This window comes from Phacochoerus africanus, chromosome 7, assembly GCF_016906955.1.
Source record: "Phacochoerus africanus isolate WHEZ1 chromosome 7, ROS_Pafr_v1, whole genome shotgun sequence".
In the NCBI taxonomy this organism is placed as follows: domain Eukaryota; kingdom Metazoa; phylum Chordata; class Mammalia; order Artiodactyla; family Suidae; genus Phacochoerus; species Phacochoerus africanus.
The window spans coordinates 28,354,071-28,371,689 of NC_062550.1; the positions used below are offsets into that span (position 1 = coordinate 28,354,071).

A 17,619-nucleotide genomic window follows, 5' to 3' on the forward strand; every position below is an offset into this window, starting at 1 on the left:
ATATTTACATAGCATGCCCAACCATAGCAACAAGGCAATTTAGAAATTAACACCCAAATATTGACACTGGGGCAGTAGATAAACTGGATTCAGAGTTTTAATTGTTGGCAAAACAGGATTTAAAATGAAAACTTGCTACAATTATAATACATGTAATGGTATAGGTAGTGATGTTTAAGAGTTTGGCAGTGGGCTAAATAGGCCAAGAATATGGGGCTGTGAAAAACACAGGACTACAAGATGAAAAAGAAAAATCAAAGGCAAGGAAAAGGGAGAGTAGGGTCAAAATTCAAGAAATGCATCATCTTTCTCCTTCTCCTTCTTTTATTATTAATTTTTTTTGTCTTCTTTTTTTTTTTTTGCTATTTCTTGGGCCGCTCCCGCGGCATATGGAGATTCCCAGGCTAGGGGTCCAATCGGAGCTGTAGCCACCGGCCTACACCAGAGCCACAGCAACGCGGGATCCGAGCCGCATCTGCAACCTACACCACAGCTCACGGCAACGCCGGATCGTTAACCCACTGAGCAAGGGCAGGGACCGAACCCGCAACCTCATGGTTCCTAGTCGGATTCGTTAACCACTGCGCCACATCGGGAACTCCTCCTTCTCCTTCTTTTAAAGAAAATAAAAATGATGATTGAGCTGGAAAAATGTCAGAAGCATGCCCCAAGAACATGACCTTGATATGTGTATCTTGATGTTGTTCCTTTTTAAAATTTAACATTCTTTTTTGCAATGAAATGAAAAGTTTAAAGTTACTGTTTGACTATATTATCCATCATTATCAAAAAACTATTATATCTTACATAAATGTCAGTTTACAATTTTTAGCTTAAAATAAGTCTAAAGTCCTATCTGGAATTTTTGCCTTAGTTCCTTAGTTTCCAAACTACCTGTCTCTCTGCAATACTGTTTTCCAAACTTTTTGAAGTTACTAATATTGGCCATCATTTTATTCATATCATATTATCTACCATCAACTTCACATATATCATCTCACCTAAATCTTCTATCAGTAATAAAAAGTTGATTTTATTTCTATTTTGTAACTGCAGAAACTAAAATTCAAGTTTTGTCCAAGCCTACAGACTAGCTTTGGCAGAAGTAAGGCAATGTGAATTTAGCCAAATGACTTAAATTGTTTCCAAATTTGTAAAATGTGAATAATGTAATAGAGTGATTGTATTCATTGAGATAATTCATATAAAAACTTAGAACAGTGACTGACAATGATAACTATTTAATAAATAATTATTTTATTATAATTACCATCTTTTTTTTTTTTTGATTCTTTGTCCTTCAGGCTTCCAAATTCCAGTTATTTTAACTAAATTATCTTGGCTTTTTAGAAATGATCTAATTTCTAGAATAAACAAGGAAAACTTCTAGGAAGTTATATTTTTATCTTAGATTAATGTAACACTTTATCTTTTTCACTTTTTTGGAGCAGGAATTGGGGAGAGGCAGTTAAATTGACAGAAAAACTGGACTAGGAATTCTCAAAATCAAGCCCATGTTTATTCTTCTGGGTTGTTTGTTTCTAAGTAGTACTTTACTTCAACCTTAAAAATATTAAAGGAACCCGATGTAAATGTTCATTTCCAGCCCTTCCTCTTTCTAACTTCCCCTGAAATATGTTCCAGACACGGAGTAAAAATAAAGGTAGAAGAAACCAAACCAAGACTGGAATTACCATTATCACTAGCACCACGTATTGTCGAATAACTAAATCCTATTTTGAAGGATTAAATAATTTGAATCATTTACAAATGACTTTCATTTCTTTCCTAAGTGCAAGGTCTTCTGAGTGCTACTCCTTCACGCACGGGGTAAACTGTATTTTCCCCCTCAGAGTGATACCTGGCTGGCGAGTCTAATCTCCAACACTGCCATCCCCTCTCCCCTCGCACCCGCCAAAAGATTTCAACTGAAAAAACGGTCCAACAACTTGTCTCCAAACTCACAAGGAGACTTCTCTCCCTGCTTTCGGCCAAGTTCTTCTCCTTTCGCACTGCCTGCCTCACCTACAGGTTGCACCACTCCCCGGGGTATCTGAACAGAGCTACCACACACCTGGCTCTTAGATTAGGCTCTTAGGTTAGGCGCCAAAGCACTTGGGGGCGAATGAAGCGTGTGCCCACCGATTTGGACCTACAGTTCTCTTTACCAGACTTGTTTACCCTCTGGGTCAAAACTAAAATCTGAAGTGGAGCGCCTGGAGCCACAGAGTTAAGTGTCTACGGCGTTGACAGTCATTTGGAGCATGCTCAGTCCGTCTGGAGTCGCCCGGCGGCGGCTGGCCCCCATCCGAAGACCCGGGGCTCCCGCAACGCCCCGGGTGCTCACCCCGCCCTCCCCGGTGCCCCCATCTCCGCTTCCCCCCAGCGCGCAGCGCATGGCCCCGGGCACCCACAAGGGCACTCAGTCGCACCTCCCCCCCCTCCTCTCCCCGCCTCCTCCTCCACCTCCTCGGGCTGCGGCGAGCGAGGACTCGTCCAGGGACCTAAATAAATAAATAATTCCATTCACCCGGTGACCGCAAGGCGAATCTGCTGCGGCTGGCGGGAAACGGATCTCTGCAGCTCCCAGCTTGTGCTGGAGACCAGGTAAAGTAAGTTACACCCCGGGAGGAAAGGAGGAGAGGAGGGGGCGCCGGCAGAGAGGAAGGGGAACGCGCATCTGTTACCAGAGCTACCCGGGGAAACACGCGCGTGTGTAAAAATAATGGCTAGCCTGTGACACGCGCACCAAAGCCGAGCTTGCCCGCGAGCCCTTATATAGACAAAAATTCCCGAAGCGTCCCCAGGAGGAGAGTTCGCGTCACCCCGGCGCGCCGACAGCAGCGGGGCAGTTGCCGGGGCGCGGTGGGGGGCGGGCTTGGAGCGCGCGCAGGTCGGGGAGGGGGGCCCGAGGGACTCGGGCGGGGAGTGCGGGGAGTGCGGGGTGTGCCCGCGTGCTTCCGGGCGGGAGGTGCCCAAGCTGCGGGGCTTTTGCTCCAAGGCTCTGGCAGCGCGGCGCTCCTCCCTCTGTCTTTGGCACACGGGTCTCCCGGGCAGGTTCCCGCCTGGCGTATTCCCGGGTGCTCTTCTCGTCAGCATCCAGTCTCCGGCCCATGAGCACCCCAGGGTGGCCTCGTGCGGCAGAAGTTGGGGATCTGGGGGTGGTGAGAGTGTGTGTAGGGAACGTCTGTTTTAGCAGATTTTCTGGGCTTGGAGAGGCTGAGAGGAGGGGATGAATTACCAAGGGGGTCGAATTTTTTCTATTTCTTTCCCCAGGTAGCATGGCGGGAGCGAGGCAGGTGGAAATGTGTGTGCAGACGAGGCCCGCCCCGGGGATAGAAAAGGAACTTGACCCGGGCAGAGGAGGGCTTGTGTCTCCTGGGCTCATGCTGGGTTTCCTGCCCGGGCCGCTGCGCCACGTTGGGGGCGCCAGGCCTGGCCAGGTAGCGCGGGAGGCTCACTGTTCACGTGGGAGCTGCCTCCTCTTTCGGCGGATTCTGTTTGGTAGCTGCTTTCTCCCCCCCATTTTCTCCTTTACTTCCGTGAAAAGGATTGCAGACTGCTTTCGCAAGGGCAGTCATGCCCAAAGCTACTTTACTGGTGGGGCTAGGGAGGGAGTTTTGTGGATTTTGTCAGGGAAATTAACATCGCGCGCGCGCGCGCACGCACACGCACACACACGAGTGATTTCTCTACAAATACCTGTGCCTTTCCTTCCTGGAGCAGTACTGAATGGGCTGGTTTGCATGAAGGCAGGCTGGTGGTAGTAGGAAAGCCAATTTTTTGGGGTTTTTTTTTTTTTTTTGGCTTTTTGCCATTTTCTTGGGCCGCTCTCTTGGCATATGGAGATTCCCAGGCTAGGGGTCGAATAAGAGCTGTAGCCACCGACCTACGCCAGAGCCACAGCAACGCGGGATCCGAGCCACGTCTGCAACCTACACCACAGCTCAGGGCAACACCGGATCCTTAACCCACTGAGGAAGGGACAGGGATCGAACCCACAACCTCATGGTTTTTAGTCGGATTTGTCAACCACTGCACCACGACGGAAACTCCGGAAAGCTAATATTTTATCTTTCTCTTTTCTCTGGTCTAATAAGGGAGACAGCAGAGGAATAAAACCTCTGGGCAGAGATGAGGGTGATGTGAAAAAGTCTGGGCAAAAGCAAACAGTGGGCTCTAGATGCCCTTTCCTGGAACCCCATGCCTTATGGCTAAATCCAAACTGGGAACTCAGGAGGGCCACAAACTTTCAGCAGACACGTTGACTTGAATGTGCAGTGTCATTGGAACCACAAGAACTAAGTGTATTTGGGGGAGTGCAGCTGAAAAATTTGAGTTGGGTGGTGGCTGCAGAGAATAGATGAGGGCTGAACAAGCTGGCTCTTATTTGGCCTTGGTGAGGCAATGTAGCTCCACTTTATGCTTCTGAGTGCATTGCATTTAAAGCAGTCTAAATCAGCAGGGGACTGAATGATCTCAGTGAAAGGGAAAGATTACCTTAAGCAACTCAGTGTGTTGTGTAACAACTCATAAAGTCAGAAACTAGTTTTTGCAAAATTCCCATCAATAGTTAGCCGTTACGTACTCGTTTTCACCCCAGGGACTGTTTTAATAATGTAAGTGATCTGAAATTTTAACACTTGTTTCCCAGTGCCCCAGTTAGTGCCTGCATCTTCCTGTAAATGCTCAGTTCATTTCTAAACATGCATTTACTCATTATAACTGGCCTTGAGCCCTCTTGAAGGGAAAGAAGGAGGAAAGACCCAACAAAATACCCTTTAGCCAGAGTTATGTTCTTGGATCATGGATCTAAAGTAAAAGAAGTCTGCATTTGCTTTTCATCCTACATTCATTCACCAGTTTTTGAGACATTCACATGGAAAAAGGTAACTAAATTTAGAGATGGACCTAGATTTCAAGCTCAGTTCTGCACTTTTGTAAGGTTAAATAATTATTTAAGAGTCTATCCTCAGTTTTGTTTATTCGTAAAATAGGACTCATGGTACCTCTCCTGAAGTACTATTGTGAGGAAGAAAGTGTATGGAAAACCCAGCTACAAAATAAACTAGCAATTTTTGAACCTTGAAAATCATCCCAAACTCTGCACTGTGATTACCCAGGTGAATGAGGTTGGAATTCTGCTCTCAAAAATCCAGGATAATCTTCCTCCTGTCCTCTTTGCCTGTAGTCAGTTTCCTTCTCAGTGGAGGAAGCATGTATTTAAAATAATTTGAAAGGGATGTAGCAGTTGTAAGAAATATTTGTAAGATGTGCTAAACGGCAAATTTGAGAAATCTGTGGGTTCAGCCTATTTAGAATGACCCTGTGTAAACAGATAATGGAGGATTTTCTTTTGTTGTGAGGGCAGATCACCCCTTCCTCTAAGAGTGCCTTTGCTTATGAATCCATTGCCATTTTTTGAGAGACTGAGCATCAGGTTTTTTCTACACTTTGGGCAGACTAATCCACTCACTCTGAGAAGTCCAAGGCTATAGTAACTATGACCTCTCTATAATGCTCAAGGGGTTCTAGGCACTGTGCTGTCACTTCCTGTCTATTAAATCCTTTTATCCCCATCACATTCCTAACAGGTAGGTCTGTCAATATCTGCATTTGCAGAAGAGAAATTTAGGCATAGTTAAGTGACTTGCTCAAATTGTGTGCCAGCAAGTGACTGAGCTGAGGCAAGCATGCGGGCAGGCTGTCTGGCTTTAACCACTAGTAATACAACTTCTACTGCAGGAGGCTGAGTGAGGGCAGGGGCTTGTTCTGGTCTCACTTGCAGGTGCTGTGTCCGGCAGGTGATAGTCCTAAACGACTGATTATTGGTAAAATGAAGGAGTGGGGGAGGAAAGGAGCCAGACATGGAGGGAAAGAGGCAGAAAAAAGTAGGGAAGAGTAAGCCTCCTTTCCTGCCCACAGCTCTAAATCTGGCAGGGAATCTCTCATGGACACTGCCTGGGGGGACAGGTTAGCTGAGAATCTTTTGCGGATTCTTTGCCCCGCCCCACATTACTTATACTATAGGAGCGCATGTGTAGAAATAACTCAATACCTAGTAGCTAGTGTCAGGTGTTAAATATTTGTCTTTAGGCTGTTAGGTTGTTATAAGGATCCCTGGCTTTTTCTTCTTAACATATTTTCTGGAACTCTTTGAAAAGCCAAGTTTCTTATTAGAGGGCATGATAGGACTGGATTGCATAATAAACTGTGAAATGGACTCTCATTGTCTGAGAAGTCATTCTTGTTTGTCCCAGGCTTTCTCAGAATTACTTGGACCAAAACGTGTAGAAAATACGTTGGGAAACAGCTCACGCTGTCTCAGTGAGTAATAGAACTCAAAAAAAAATGGACAGTGCAAACATCATTTTCTCAGTTCATCCATTAAATGGTGAACTCAGCGTCTTAATCTACCTACTTGAAGATCCAGTAGTTTTTTAAATTAGTATTTATTGAAATCCCAAATAAGTTCATGAAAATTTTACAGGGCACTTTGGTGACAGCTATAAGATGTTGGTGTAAAGAAATTTTTTGTTAAAAGTTGCATACAGTTAGGATAGCCCCACAAAAATTGACATGTATGTAGTTCAGGTATCTAAGCTGGTGATAGTGTTTGGTGATATTTGGCATTAAAATGGAAAATTTCAACTGAAATATTTAGTATGGTGAACATAGAGAAATAGTTGTTGAAATAAATAAAAATCTGTACAAAATGTTTTTTAAAAACATTTAAATTAGGGAGTTCCTGTCGTGGTGCAGTGGAAACTAATCTGACTAGTAACCATGAGGTTGCAGGTTCAGTTCCTGGCCTTGTTCAGTGGATTAAGGATCCAGCATTGCCGTGAGCTGTGGTGTAGTTTGCAGATGCCGCTCAGATCCTGCATGGCTGTGGCTGTGATGTAGGCTGGCAGCTGTGATTCAACCCCTAGCCTGGGAACCTCCATATGCCGTGGGTTCAGCCCTAAAAAAAATATTTTTTAAAAAAGAGCATTTAAATTAAACATTGACTGTATCATTAATCATCTATACCCCAAACAGATTTAAGTTAGAGCTAATAAGAAGAAGTTATAAACTAAAAGAAGCTGCCCTATTAAGTAACTGACTTAAAGCGCTATTTCTGGAGTTCCCATTGGGGCACAGTGAAAACAAACCCAACTAGTATCCATGAGGATGCAGGTTCAATCCCTGGCCTTGCTCAGTGGGTCAAGGATTTGGCATTGCTATGGCTGTGGTGTAGGCTGGCAGCTATAGCCTGGGAACTTCCATATGCCTCAGGTGCAGCCCTAAAAAAAAAGCAAAAAAAAAAAAACCAAAACAACCCTATTTCTTTTGGAACTAGGTTGGATAAGAACAAATATTAAAACTGAAAGGTGTATATTTGCTCAGAAATTTTCTAAGGGATAAACTGTGTTAATGCTATTGGCCTTTTTAAAAAATTGACTCTCCAAGAGTTCAGAATCTGGAGTTTTATCAGTTTTTCTCAAATATACAAAAGGTGCATTCAGTGATAAATAGCATCATGTGGCAGTTTTTTCAACAGGGGGACACTGTTGGCATTTTTGGCAGGGTACCTCTGCATGGTGTAGGAATGCCTCTTTTATTACAGGATATTAGTGTCTATGGCCCCTGTCCTCAGTCACTGTCCATTCCTGAAAATGCCCCCTAACGTTGAATATACTTTTGGAAAATGGTACTAGATGTGATTGAAAACTGTTGACCAATAGGATCAAATTGAGAATGTCTAAGGAAATTATCCTTGAGATCAGAGTATCTCCCGACAAGAAATTCTTTTTTTTTTTTTTTTTCCTGCCAAGGATCAAAAAAATAATAATCTCATGTGAGAATGCTTTGATTTGAAGGAGTGAGTTCTTTCCTGTAAGGTCTATTAATTATTAATATTTCATGATCAGGTTATAATGGATCTCCAGATCTTCATTTGCTTCAAACTGTCAACAGCCTTTGGAAGTGTCTGCACTTGCTTCTTTGTAAATTCCTTTCCGCTTCTGGGTGCTCTTTGTGCTCCTCCTACTTCTTTGACTGCTCACTGGTGGCTCCTTCTTCGGCTTTCCTTTCATCTCCTACTCACTCAAGTCTCTGTGCCTCAGTTTCTGTTTTGAGTTTTTCTTTTGACTATATTCCAGCCATTGGCAAATCTCATCGTCTGTTGGCCTGTGCTTTGGCCTCAGTAGGAGTAACACCTAAGTCTTTATCTTCAGCCCTGGCTTTCACATAGCTGTAGACTGACCTTTCCAAGCACCTGCTGGACAGCTCCTCTTCTCTGTGCTGCTGACACCTCCAACACCCTGTGGTCTCTTCTGAACTCTGTCTTCCTTCTCTTGCCCCCATTGCTTTTTATTGGTATTTGCATGGTACTCTAGAAGCTTTAGAGACCCACCTTCCCCCAGTCTTGAGTCTTACAGTCAGTTGCTAAGACCTGGCAATTTTACATCCAAAAGCTTCTTTTACCAATTTCCGCTTTTCTGATGCTGCCACAGAGTTCAGGAATGTTTGATGCACTATCTAGAGTCTCATCCTTGTCTCTTAGCAAATCTTCTCACTTCTAGTCTCTCACTGTCCCAGGAAATTCTGTACATGCCACTTGATACTCCGGCTGAAGGACACCTCCCTTACCTGCATGTTAATGACACTGTTGACTCTCTTTTCCTAGGTTTAAGGACCAACGTTTCAATCCCTGTCATTCCAAAAAGTTATTCCAGTCCCCTCTCCTGCTGTCACCATCCTGGAGTTAAATCGAACTGTCCCCTGAGCCTAATTTATCTTCATTCTATTTCCTGCCACCATACCTTTGGTCATGCTGTTCTTTCATCTTAAAATACTCTAGCCTCCTGCTATTTCCATGTCTAGCTTTAACCTTCCAAGCTAAGCTTAAACACCACATTTAAATTTCCTCTGCAGTGTCTGGATAGGCAGAAGAAGCTTTTCTAAAATTTGAGTAACATGGCATTTGTAATCTGTCTTATTTGTTTTAACATTGTATTATAGTTGCATATAAATTTGTATGTCTTCAGTCTCCATATACTACAAATTTCTGGGTGTTGGGAATAATAACCTATCCACATTTACATACCCTTTAGCACTTTGGTGGATTATGGAGTTGCACTGGGACTTGGAAGACAGTGGTTTCTACTTTTATTTATTATTTCTTCAGTATTTTCAATATACCACCATCTATTTTTATTTTAAATATGAAACACTTAGGCAGCCAGTTTTTTAAAAAGCAATACCAATTGTGACTTCCTTCTTGCTTCTACCTAGGGTTCTTACCTCAGCTTTCTGGGGCCACACAAAATAAACCTTTTTCTGGGTCGATGGATAGCCTATACATAGGTGGTGCCAGTTCACATGTTTTAATTTTTTTTTCTATGAATTTAACATAGTCCATTTTTTTAACTGTGTTTTTACATGACCTGGTTGAGTGCTTGTTTATGGCCACTGTGTTTCTGGAGGCATTCAAGTTCAGGAAAGTCCAGAAATGTACAAAACAGTTCAAGGCTGAAAATTGTGGTTTATGAATATAAATGTTTGAACTCTTGTTCATGATCCAACTGGCCATCAATATTATCTCTTTTTAGATGAAATCAGAAGGTCAGAAATAAAGGCATCTAGAGGGATCTCCCTTTTGAAGAACCCCGTATTACCTCAGGGCTGAACATTTTCTTTCTGTTGCCCTCAGTGTAATGAATGAATAAGAGAAAAAAAATGACCAAAAGGGGGGAAAGAAGGAAAATTCACTTTAAAATTTTGGTGACAGAGCTCCTGTTATGGCTCAGAGCTAATGAACCTGACCAGTACCCGTGAGGACGTGGGTTTGATCCCTGGTCTCGCTCAGTGGGTTATGGATCCAGTGTTGCCCTGAGCTGTGGTGTAGGTAGAAGACATGGCTCGGATCCCGAGTTTCTGTGGCTGTGGTGTAGGCCGGCAGCTACAGCTCCTGTTTGACCCGTAGCCTGGGGACTTCTGTATGCTGCAGGTACAGCCCTAAAAAGACAAAATATTAAAAAAATAAAATAATAAAATGTTGGTTACAATTAGAAATTAGGCCCTCAATACAAGTATTTGCCTTTGTAGATTAATGCTTTAAGAGGTAAAGCACCGAACGTGCTGGGTGCATGTGTGTATAGGTTTTTAGAAACCAAAGATGTGGCTATTAGGTAAAGCTATAGAGATCACCTTTGAGTAAAACTATCTTGCCTTTATTAAACACTCTATGTGCCAGGCATCCTTTTACATATTCATTTTACACATTTTAACTAATTTAATTCTCCAGATCTTATGAGGAAGCATTATTATGACCCTTATTTTGCAGATGAGGGGATGAGGGCACAGAGGTTAAGTATCTTGCCCAAGATGTGTATATCTTGTCAGAGGAGGGACCTGGACTTGAATCTATTAACCACAACATACCTTCTCAATATTGGTATTTTAAAATATGACATTCTGCAGTGGATTTTCAGAGATTCTAAAGGAAGTTTGAAAAATGTTAAAAAAAAATTGACTAGTCAAGTATAATGAGTCTTGATCTGTTAAATCAGTCAGCAGAATGATAAGACTTCCTTATTATTTGAAAGAAGCATCTGGCACCAAATGAAAAAGCTTAGAGAAAATAATGACTTCATTGTGTTTTGGACTCAGGGAGACTGGAGAACCATTAGGGACCGAAGAAAGGATAAGACCAGGATGTTATCCTTTAGCTCAGGGAGCAAGATGGTAGGGGTGTGTATGAGGTGGCCAGACTCACGTGGACACCCGAGGCTGTGGGCCCCAGTGGGTACATGAACAGCATAGTGTCTGGAGAATTCTCATGGATGTGTATGTGTCAGATCTGCAGTAAAGTGGGATTTTGAATAAAGCCTCTGACATATTTCAAGCCGGAGAATGTAATCCTTCAATAACAACTATTTATTCATCCACTGTGCTCCAAACACCATGATAGATGTTAGAGATGGCTGTGAATAAAACAGGTAAGCTCCTTTTAGTCTTGAGTCACACAAATAATGGAAAATATTCTTAAAGCGAGGTTAAGCAATTTATGTCCTCCAGTCAACGTTTTGTAGACCTCCAGTGTTGTCTTCACTCTGTGTTTGTTTCATTCTGTGGTTCGCTCTCTCTCTCTCTCTCTCTTTTTTTTTTTTTGTCTTTTTGCCTTTTCTAGGGCTGCTCTCGTGGCATTTGGATGTTCCCAGGCTAGGGGTCTAATTGGAGCTGTGGCTGCTGGCCTATGCCAGAGCCACAGCAATGTGGGATCCGAGCCGCGTCTGTGACCTACACCACAGCTCACAGCAATGCCGGATCCTCAACCTGCAACCTGATGGTTCCTAGTTGGATTCATTAACCACTGCGCTACGACGGGAACTCCCTCTCTTTCTTTCCCTTTTTTCTCCATCACAGTGTTACATGTTGAATCAGAAGCTTTGTGGATAGATAGACTTTGATGGAATTTTGACCTAACCACGTTAGCTTTTTAACCAAAATCCGAACATGTAAACCTTCAGAACCCCAGTTTCCTCATTTTGAAAATGGAAACAGTAAAACTGATATCATGAAATTGTGGTTGGAGAGTAAATAAATAATGCAGGCAACTTATAAATGGTAATCATAATCATTTGCTTTTATCTCTACTAATATTTTTGGCATATTTTGAGGCAGAACCTCTTTACTCTTGAGGAATTCTCTTCTGTGCACAAGTATTTATGGATTACAATATTACTGTTCACAGACTGAGCCAAGTGGTACATTCATAAAACAGAAACTCACTGACTTTTCAATAATGTGGATCTTTCCCATATAGTCACCACTCTGTTTTTTGACGCTTATAGAAGGGCATCTCAACACTGATATTGATGCTGCAAAAATACTTAAGTGCTGAATTTTTCACTTAGACTCAAAGTTAGTAACATCAATTGGGACATTTCCCTGGGGGAATTTTAAGATTGGAATTACTTACTTTCCACGTAGAAGTATTCCTGCACATGAGCACATTTAAAAGCCACCAGAGAGAGAAAGACATAATCATTTGGTACTCATGATTCAGAGATATTCGTTCATATTCAGGTACAAACATATGCCAACATATTCAATAATTAAGCACATTCAAATGCTTTTTATGAATCTTTTAAAAATAGAACTTCTATTCCTCATCATTACCAAATAAGATAGATTATATTCATTTACAAGTAGAATAAAGACTCAGCAAGATGAGGGTGCCCGTTAGAGAACCCCAGAGTCCACATCCCAGTAGATGTTTCAATGCACGTAGGATGCTTAGGGCAACTAGATCTTGATTTAAATCCATTTAAATCAGTAAATAATTAAGCCTTGCTACATGAAGTAATATGCACGGAGACCCAAAAAGATTATGCAAAGGTATCTTTCACGTTCCCTGAGGAGACTGTACTCTATGTATGTACAGTTAAAGATACAATCCAGAGTAAGAGTGAGTGTTGAAGTGAAAGAGCAGTGATTGCCTAAAGGGTGACAGTATAAATAACCGTTGGGCCACATTTAGCCTGCTACCTGTTTTCATAAATAAGGTTTTTCTGGAATACAGCCACACCCATTTGTTTCTGTATTTTCTGTGGCTGATTGCCTGCTATAGATAGAGTTGAGTAGTTGTGACCAAGTCTGCAAATCCTAAAATATTTACTACCTGGCACTTTAGAGAAAAATATTTGTTGACCTCTGCTCTAGGATTCTAGAAGAGGGAGACTTACTCTGTCATAGAACAACAGAAGAAGAATTTAATGAAAGAAGTAGAAACCTTTTGGAGCCGAGATGGATATTTCTTTTTAATGATTTTAATTTTTTCCATTATAGTTGGCTTATAGTGTTCTATCAGTTTTCTACTGTATAGCAAAGTGATCAGTCACACATACATATATACATTCTTTTTCTCACATTATCCTCCATCATGCTCCATCAACTAGTAACTAAATATAGTTCCCAGTGCTATACAGCAGGATCTCCTTGCTTATCCACTCCAAATGCAACAGTTTCCATCTCTTAACACCAGTTTCCCAATCCATCCCATTCCCCACCCTTGGCAACCACAAGTCTGTTCTGAGATGGATGGTTCTTAAGTGAAGGAGGAGATGGTCATTGTAAGTGCCATGAAAGTCAAAAGTAAGAGCAAAAAGCACATGGAAAACTACAAAGTCTTCTGGAATATAAGGATTGTGTTACTGTATATAATTCATATAGTATTCATTTGTCTATGAGTATACTTTTTGTATTCATCCAGAACTGTGATTCTTAAACTTGATGGGACATTTGAATCAGTTGGTGCAATGTAAAAAATTTTTAACTCATTGATCTGTGATACTGAACTATAGTCCCTGAGGAAAATCACTGATCTAGAATATTTATTCATTTGCTATTTTCTATTGAGGACTGAGAATATTTTCTTCTCACGTGTTATCTCTACCTCCTTAAAGTATATGCATGCCGGACATACATTAATGATTTTGCTAATCACTAGTTGTAATAAAAACAACACTACCTATTGAGCACACACCTAAGTGCCAATATTGCCAAGAGCTTGTTATACCTTATCTCATTAAAAACTTATGGTAGCCCAATGAGGTAGATGTTACTATTCCCAATTTATAGAAGAGAGCACTGAAGATTGATGGAACAAGTAATTAATTGCCTTTAGACTACAGTACTAGGAAACAACCCTCTCTATCTAATATGACCAAGAAATTGACTTTATTTAATAGGAGAAACTTTTGGAACTAGGACATAAATAGGAATGGACTTCCAGAAATTATTTTTTAAAAAAGTGAATTTGCTAGTTTGTTCTATTATGTGACTTTTCTTTAAAAAGCATTATGTCATATTTTTATAAAGTTGAGTCTACTTTCACTCCAAATTCTCCTACAAATACTTATTGAAAGTACTGATGTCTTATTGGGCCAGAACTTTCTGTATCCTTTCTCTGGTGCCCTTGTTTCTGTCATTTTCTTCCCATAGCGCTTAACCTTGCCTCTTAAGGTTCAGTTATTTGTAATGTTCTCTTTTTCCCCCTCCTTTTTCTATAGTACCTCTCCCTAAGATCCACACAGCTCCCAGTTTTATTGCCTTCAATGTAGCAGGAAAATGCCTGAATGCATTTTCCTAAAGCCATGGCCTCCTGAACAAGAAAACCAGTGCAGCTAAATACTAGTTTCTTTTTCTGAAGTCAAAAAGTGGCAAATCCTGCAGGAATATTTGCTTATCACTAATTGATATGACAACATAATAAGTAGATAGGAAAAGGTGAATGATTCAGAAACAGCCTCCGGGAGTGTGAGAAAATTTAAGTCCCCTGTGGACTATATTAGCATCTCTGTTGGGAGTCACCCGGCCACTCTGCCCTGGGGAGAACATTAATTCCTCATAGTAATGGCCTGCTGCAGGATGGTTCACACAGGTCAGATCTTAAGCTCATCTAAACATTATTTCCTTTTTCATCATTCATTTTTCCTAGTAGTATGTGCTGTAATTTATGGAAAAAACACTACAATGAGGAGACAGGCAGATTTTTATCATTTAAGTTTATTTCTATCAATAACATAGATTTATTATTCTATCTCAGTAAGCTATGTGTGTCCATTATCGACATGTGTTTTCAATAGTCCCAAAAAAGGGACTGTACACCTCAATAGCTATATCTCCAATTTAAAAATGTTACTTAAATGCTTAGAAACCTAATTGTTACTGTTCATTAGGATACTTTAGCATTGATGATAAAATTGTTATACATATTTGGAGTTCCCAGTCGTGGCGCAGTGGTTAATAAATCTGACTAGGAACCATGAGGTTGCAGGTTTGATCCCTGGCCTTGGTCAGTGGGTTAATGATCCGGCGTTGCCGTGAGCTGTGGTGTAGGTTGCAGATGCAACTCGGATCCCATGTTGCTGTGGCTCTGGCATAGGCCGGTGGCTACAGCTCCGATTCAACCCCTAGCCTGGGAGCCTCCATATGCCAGGGGAGCGGCCCTAGAAAAGGCAAAATACAAAAAAAAAAAAAAATTGATCTCTGACTCTCATTTAAGAGCTAATGTCCCATCAAAGTTTTTTAGTCTATAGTCTATTTATCTCACATTTTATGAGACCTCTTATTTTACTAGCTTTTGTCTTAAAGCAATACTACCAATGTCTCCTCAGCTCTACATTTACATATTGAGTTGTGGTCCACAAAAAAAATCTTCATTTTAAAAGGTAATTTTTTTGGTATTCCCTTGGTGTCCAAAGGATTTACACACTCAGATTTTTGGAATTGGAAAAGGGGAAAGATATGACACAGATCATACTTGGTGCTGGCTGTGTGCCAGAGATAAGACTGTGGAGGCTTTATATGTTTCACCCCACATAATCCAGAAAGTCATTGTCTGACAACCTTAACAACCTTATAACATGGGCACCTGGCATCATCATCACTAATTTAGGATGGAAATGAAGCATCTGATGTCTCAGGTGGCCTAGGTCACTAAGCTCTATTTCCAAAATCCACTTTTTTCCTCTCTGTTCCGTGTGGATCCTCCCTCTTGGCACCCACATGTTATAGAAAAGGGAACTTACGAGGAAGAGCAGCAAGAAATACCTAAGATTCCATCCTTCTAAAATGTGCTAATTTCTAAGAGTCATGTTGTTAAATATCGAAATCACACCTGGAAGTCTTTCTCGAAAAAACTAACAACAGAATTAAAAGGACAAGGAAATGTTGGCAAAATCGCATCTTGTCTTCCTCTTCGATGTCGTCTTAGTCTGGTCAGGCTGCTATGACAAAACGGCATAAGCCAGGTAGCTTGTAAACAACAGAAATTTAGACTGGATAAGCAGTGAGGTCCTACTGTACCGCCCTGGAAATTACATCCAGTCTCTTGGGATAGACCACGATGGAAGATAGTATGAGAAAAAGAATGTATATATATGTATGACTGGGTCACTGTGGTGTACAGCAGGATGGTACAACACTGTAAATCAACTATAATGTAAAAAAAAAAATTTAAATCCCAGAAATTTATTTCTTACTGTTCTGGAAGCTGGAAGTCAGCGCTCAGGGTGCTGGTGTGTCTGGATGAAGGCCTGCTTCTGGGTTGCGGACTTATAGTTGTGTCTTGGCATGGCGGAGGGGACTCTGCAGCTCTGCGGGGTTTATCTAGGAGCAGTACTCCCCTTCACGAGGGCTACACCCTCATGACCTAAGCACCCCACAAAGGCCCCACCTCCTGAAACCAGCACAATGGGCATTAAGGTTTGATCATGAGGCTGAGGGGCCACAAGCATTCAGGCCATAGCACACATACATATTCCTTTCAAAAATGTCAGTTCCATGAACTGCATGGGTTGGGACTGATGTTAGTACTAAGGAATTGAGTAGATATGGGTACTGAATTAGGCCTATGTTCAAATAAATTGGGATTTCAGTATTGTTTTACTTTTTTTGAGTAACTGATTAGGCCTTTTTAAACAAGTACATTTAGCTCCAAATATATCTAACTAAGAAAAACTAGGGAGTTCCCTTTGTGGTACAGTGGAAACAAATCTGACCAGTATCCATGAGGATGTGGGTTCAATCCCTGGCCTCACTCAGTGGGTCGGGGATCTGGCATTGCCATGAGTTATGGTGGAGGTCACAGATCCTGTGTTGCTCTGGCTGTGGTGTAGGCTGGCAGCTTTAGCCCCTAGCCTGGGAACTTCCATATACCGCAGATGTGCTGCCCACCCCCCCGAAGAAAAGGAAAAGAAAAACTATTTACATCTTTAAGAAATCTTAGTAATAATTGGTTCATCAAAATACCATAACTTCATTATGACTTGAAATTCAGTGTAAAAGTTTATCTTAAACCCATTTCAAAGGGACTTAGACATCCCCCATTGTAAGCAGTTTAGCTCTTTACTACAGCCTTGTTATAGGAACAGGAACATTCAGCTGTAGCATCTTGAAGACGGTGCTGTAATGAAATTCCAGCGTTTGTGTTTAAAAGTGTGCCTCTCTCATATTGAAAAAAAAAAAAAAACCTTCAAAATATAGGATTGAGATACGACATGTTTTGGTGAGGCGGTTGAACTGACTGCGATGCCGTGTTAATCAAGGTTTTATCGTGTCTCATACTTCTACTCTATGAATGGGACTTTATAGTTCGCAAGAGAATATAGTTTGTGCATTGCCATGAAAATATCCCTTCCTTGACTCCAAAAAGGTATTCAATTGAGAAAGTGTAGGAAAATCATCCAGTATTATTACCACCTACTGAGTAGTATTTTGTAGGAAAGAGTTGATGGGGAAAATAGGAAATGCTCTGCTATTAATTGAACACTTGTATGGACAGTTTCAGAGCATAAACTACCTGCTTTCTGGACAATCTGTAGTATTTAAGTTGTAGTTTACCGAAGTCAAGAGTCTAAGGCCAATAATTCAAACAAAGAGAAGTTGTGCAGATGAGGTATTCCTGTATGCATAGGGCCTCTTCCACTAAGGTGGAACTAGAGATTCAAGTTGAAAACATACAAGGTTATGACCAATAATCCTGTTAAGGATTATTGATTAACCCTGAATGCAACAAATGTGATATCCCCAAAGAGTCTGTTGGGGTGAGAAAAGTTTCTACATGGA

At 41.4% G+C, this 17,619-nt stretch overlaps 1 protein-coding gene across 3 annotated transcripts in view; it reads left to right on the forward strand.

Moving 5' to 3' along the window:
* The first annotated feature begins 2,307 nt into the window (after positions 1 to 2,307).
* Positions 2,308 to 17,619, forward strand: part of SLC16A7 (solute carrier family 16 member 7) — a 151,337-nt gene continuing 136,025 nt past the window's right edge. The window contains exon 1 of one of the 3 annotated variants that reach the window (XM_047787094.1): positions 2,308 to 2,607. The gene's annotated coding sequence lies outside the window, so the exon portion shown is untranslated. Of the gene's footprint in view, positions 2,613 to 17,619 lie in introns of all 3 variants that reach the window. The other 2 variants (XM_047787091.1, XM_047787090.1) reach the window with 2 other exon arrangements.